Consider the following 5874-nt stretch of genomic DNA (forward strand, 5'->3'; position numbering starts at 1 on the left):
AAGAGAATGGATATCTGTATATACATGACTGAATGACTTTGTTTACACCAGAAATAATCACGACCTTGTAAGTCAACAATACAACAATAAAACTTAAAAAAAGAAAAAGAAAATGTGATTCCCTGTCCTGGTTTTGTCTGTTGAAAATGTCTTCCTGGATATCCTTTGTCATCTCAAATTCAAAACTAATTTTTAGGAGTTCCCATCATGGCTCAGTGGTTAATGAATCCGACTAGGAACCATGAGGTTGCAGGTTTGATCCCTGGCTTTGCTCAGTGGGTTAAGGATCTGGCATTGCTGTGAGCTGTGGTGTAGGTCGTAGACATGGCTTGGATCCTGCATTGCTGTGGCTCTGGTGTAGGCCGGTGGCTACAGCTCCAATTTGACCCCTAGCCTGGGAATCTCCATATGCTGTGGGAGCGGCCCAAGAAAATGGCAAAAAGACAAAAAAAAAACACCAAAAACTAATTTTTAAAAAGTATTTCTTGCCACAAACCAGTAAGTTTAGTGAATATTCATCATCCCAGATATGTACAAAATAAAAGGAACTTTTTTCTTTTTGATATGAACTCATAGGACTTTCTAAACATCTTTCACATATAACATACAGTAGTGTTACTTATATTAATCATGTTGTACATTACTACATCCCTAGTACATATTTATCTTATAACTGAAAGTTAGTGCTTCTTGACAAACTCAACTGTTTTGCAAATAAATAGTGTTTATAAAACACAATTTTAATTGTCATTACCTTGCCTCAAATATTTACATATCTCCCTTTGTCCTCCATGATAAGATTCAAATTATTAGCATGGTATTCAATACCCTCCATGATCTGATTCTTTCAAACAATCTTTTCAATCTTCATTGTCCAATTTTACATATTCTTTCCATGAATTCATATGGGATCTTCAATCATTATTTTCTATAAATGCTGAATACTTTTACCACCTTCTGCTCAGAATGTCTCTTCCCTATTTCCTTCTGTATGCCTCTAATCCTCCAAGGTAAGTTTCAGGCAAATACCCAGATTAATCTTACTTTTTTTTCCTTGAGGTCCTTTTATTTATTCTCCTTAAAATGAAATTAGATATTTTGGTTTTTTTAAATATAATGAATGTTTGATTTCCTCTACTAGACTCTAAACACCAAGAGAACATGAACCATACATTGACCTATTGTGTTGTTGCTGTTTTACTACTTTTTTTATTCTGACCCAATCCCTTTCAGTGAAACTGATTGCCCATGCAGGGCTTGGGGATTACCTAATTCCACCATTGGGTTTTGTATTGTTGTTTCCTGGAATTTTCTATTTAGTCAGTTCAGCTTTGTATGCTGCCTTTTTCTTTTCAAATTCTCTGATACGTATTTAGCTATTCAGATGGACTTTTGATATATACATCCTGCTCTGAGTACATATAAAGGGAAAGTTCAATGTGCCCTTTATAGTTTCTTCTAACCATGGGTTTTTCAGTAGAAACACTGACATTATACTTGCCCAAACTTCTGAGTACAAACAAAATTTAAACATACTCACCATGAGGGATTTCTATCAGGATATTGAAGAGCTTATATAATTGATGTTAAATTTCCAGTAAAATTCTGAAAATGGGAAGAAACCAAAAAAACCATGATGGTCAGAACTACAGTCAGAATCATGAAACAGAAAAAGCCTGCTTCTGTGGACACTGGACTCTCAGCCTATGTAATGGTCTCCACAACTGCTGTTCACTTGAGTTCCCCAGTGCCCCTGTTGCATGGCATGACTTGTTTCAGATTAAAAATGCTGGAAAGAAACAGCTTGTTGATGGCTTGTGATTTAAGAACAAGCAGTGGTTACCACGGGTCACAGAGAAATCATATCTTAACAGCTTGCCACTCATAATGAAATTCAAGATCATACAGCAAATATTGGGTCACTTGAAGAATTTGAAGGATTTCCAAATATTTTCAAGTTTAAAAGATTATAAGTGTCCAAATATGCTACCCCTTTGGGTGTTCAATATCCATGCACACTCTTCTCCTAAAAATATAATACTCAAATTGAAATCTCCTTCATAAAATCTAAAATATGACTTACCTTCCACCAACATTGGAAAATCTCATTAACAACTACATCCAGCAATCAATTCGCATCTCTTGTTTCTATTTCCATTCTAGTTTTATTAAATTTTCCTTGGACTATCTCTCACACAAAAATATGCAGAAATGACAGTAGGATACTTATAATTCTGGAAATTATTAAGTAGATTTTCCCAGACTAAACCTCCTGCCCAGAAAGCTCTATCTTTAAATAAAAAGCAAACAAACAAACAAAAAAAATAAACAGTGATCAACATCTGTTTGAAGGTACTGGAGAGCAAACAAGGCATTCAGGTCTTGAGCAACCATGATCTTGGGAAAAGGTAAACATTGAGGTAAGTTACATACTCCATTCCACATTTTCTCCTTGGCACATCTGCTGATGTTTGTCATTGAGATTGTCTTAGGACCAACAGGGCAGTCAGCTCTTAATGAGCCAAGATCCCAGAGAAATGTACCACAGAGAAGGGAGTCCTGCATTCTATGGCTTTTGTTGTCATAAAAAATCATAAGCTATGGAAGGGTGAAAAATTGAAAAATCAATCAATGAGCAGATATTGAAAGGTAAGTGCATATGCAAATCTTTGATTTGCCTCAGCTTGCTGGGAATAAAAAATACGAGTTTGGGGTTCAACAAGGATGGGAACTATTGGCAAATATGCTACCATTTGGGTTTAAAACTCCAAAAGGCTAGTTCAGGGAACAAGGAAAATCCAGAAATAGGCCAGCCCTTAAGTAGCCTAAATCCCAGATTCAAAACTTTACTCTTGGTTGAATCAGGTTGCCCTTCTGGTATGTGTGTCTGAAATAACAGCATTAAATCCTGGAGAAAAGTAGTATCCCTTATGGAGTTCCTGTGTGGCTCCATCAGGGCAAGGATACAGCACTGTCACTGCAGTAGCTTGGGTCGCTACTGTGGTGTGGGTTTGATCCCTGGCCCAGGAACTTCCACTTGCCATGGGTGCAGAAAAAAAAATTAATACCTCCCAGAGCTTCCACAAATTTTCATATACAATGTAGAGAATTTAGTACAAAGTTATAAGGACACCAGGCTATCAGACCAAATAGCTAACTCTAAGAAAACATACAATAAGAACAAATTAATTGTTTGTCTAAAAATTAGAATTATTAGGCATGGTCTTTAAAGTATGTGTAATTAATATATTCACAATAGAGGACACAATAACAAGTTTTAACAGAGAACAATGTAAAATAAATCAAATATACATCCTTTCAAATAAAAACATTATGAAAATTACTAACGATGAATTTAACAATAGATTGGACAGGGAAGAATAAAGTGCTAATAAAGTGGTAAACATGTCAGTAGAAAATATCCAGATAGAAGCCTAAAAAAAATAAAGAATGAAATACAGAAATGAATACCATGACATATGGAACATGGAGAAAAACTTAACATATACGCTACTGTAATCCTAGAAGGAGAGAAGAGCTAATGAATGAAATAGATGCAACAACAAATAAAATAACACTGGTTACAGATTTTCTAACATAGATGAAATATATCAAGTCATATAATCAAGAAACTTTATGAATCCCATTCAGGGTAAAAAAAAAAAAAGTACACTAAACCACATCATAGTAAAACTGCTAAAACTAAAGATAAGAACAAATTCATGAAAGCAGCCAGAAGAAAAAAAGGTGCATTATCCTCAATGGAGCAACAATCATACAACGAAGGTACAACAGAACCATGTACACATTTAAAAAAACTAATCAGTATTATCTATTACATTTACAGAATAAAGAACAGACAAATGGTTATCTATCAAAGTGAAAATATTGCTGAGGGAAATTTAAGAGACTTAAATAAATGGTATACTCTTAAATAGATTGGACATTTCAGTGCTATTAAGATGTCAATCTCCTCTGTCCCCAAAATTCATCTATAGATTCAATGCAATCCAGTCAAAAGCCAAGCAGGTTTCTAAATCAAGGTTCTAAAACTTATATGAAATAGAGACAATGTAAATACCCAGAGCAATCAATACAAAAAAAAAAGAGTGGAACAAACCTGGAGGCCTTACACTACTGTATATATCAATAACTATTATAAATCATTAGTAAATAATTAAGCACAGATACTGGCACAAGGAAAACAATAAAACATTGGAAGAGAATAACAAACACACCCATAAATTTATACTTACCTGATTTACAACAAAGGGATGAAGGCAATTCAGTGGAAAAATAATGATGGCCATTTCAATAAATAATGTTGTGTCAACTGGCTAGGTATATGTAATAAAAAAAAATAAATCTTGATGTCTACCTAATGCCATAAACAAATTTTCATTTGGAATGAATCATAGACCTAAATTTAAAGGTAAAAATGATAATATTTCTCAAAGAAAGCATGGGAAAATATCTTTACAAGTTTAGAGCAAGAAGATTTCTTAAAGAGGACACAGCACCACCAACAATAAAAATTAAATGATAAATGTGGCTTTATCAAAATCAAGAATTTGTAGTTAGCAAAGTACAATATTATGAGAATGGAAGAGGCAAACCACATACTGGGATAAGATATTTGCCATAAATAAATTCAGCAAAGCATTCTTACCTAAACTCTAACAAGACATTTTAGAGATGACTGAAAATGTTAAGTATCTAATACAAAATGAACAAAATATAAAATGAGTCAAATATACTTGAACAGATACTTTACCATAATGGCTAAAATCCACGTACTGCTGGTGGAAATGTAAATGGGTACACCACTTTGGTAATAAGTGCCCAGTACCAAACAACCATATGTACAAACCAAATCTACTTTGCTTGTAGCAGTCATAATAGCAGTTACATTTTAGGGTCATCAAATAGGTAGCACAAAAGTTCTGCCAGGATGCTGAAAATATCTTGGAGACTGTTCTAAATGATGATTACATATGTACATGAATATCTAAATCTAATCAGTTTGTACACTTCAGATTTGTGAACTCCACTCTGTTAGTTATATTTAATAAACCAAAAAAAATGAAAGAAAATAAAGATGTGCAATGAAAGTACATGGAAGACTCAACAACATTACTGAAAAACATTAAAGAAGAACTAAGTGGTTACAGAAATATACTGTGGCCAAAATTGGACAACACAATATTGTAAAGATATTAGTTCTTTCTAAGTTGATCTATGGATTCCATTAAATTGCCAAAATCCTAGCAGGCCATTTGTGGAAATTTATAAGCTGAATCTTGTAAGAACATAATAAAAACCAAGAACATCTTATCCATTGGATATAGAGTCTATTTAAAAATCTACTATAATTAACAAAATATAATTTTGGCACAAAGAGGGAAAAAAGACAAGTAACAAAAGATAATTTTTAAAGGCACACAAATCTATCTAGCTGTCTGTCTATCTATCATCCATCATCTATCTATCTATCAATCTATCTATCTATCTATCTATCTATCTATCTATCTATCTATATCTATCTATTGATCATCCATCTACCATCCTTTTCACCATAATGTAATGGGGGAAAGATGGCCTCTGCAATAAATTGCATTGGATCCATTGACTATTCAAATGGATAAAAAAGAAATCCTGAACCTAGCCACAAACTATACACAACACTCAATTCCAGATGGCTTATAGATTTAAATAATGAAAGATAAAAATATTTCTAGAATATAGAATAGAATCTTCAAACACAACAAGTGGTGCACAAAAAAACATGAAACCAAAAAGAAAGGACTGAAAATTTTAAATTAATGAAAATTAAACATTTCTGTATCAGAAGACACCATTAAAGAGTGAAAAGGA

Source organism: Sus scrofa, chromosome 1 (assembly GCF_000003025.6).
Source record: "Sus scrofa isolate TJ Tabasco breed Duroc chromosome 1, Sscrofa11.1, whole genome shotgun sequence".
Taxonomy (NCBI): domain Eukaryota; kingdom Metazoa; phylum Chordata; class Mammalia; order Artiodactyla; family Suidae; genus Sus; species Sus scrofa.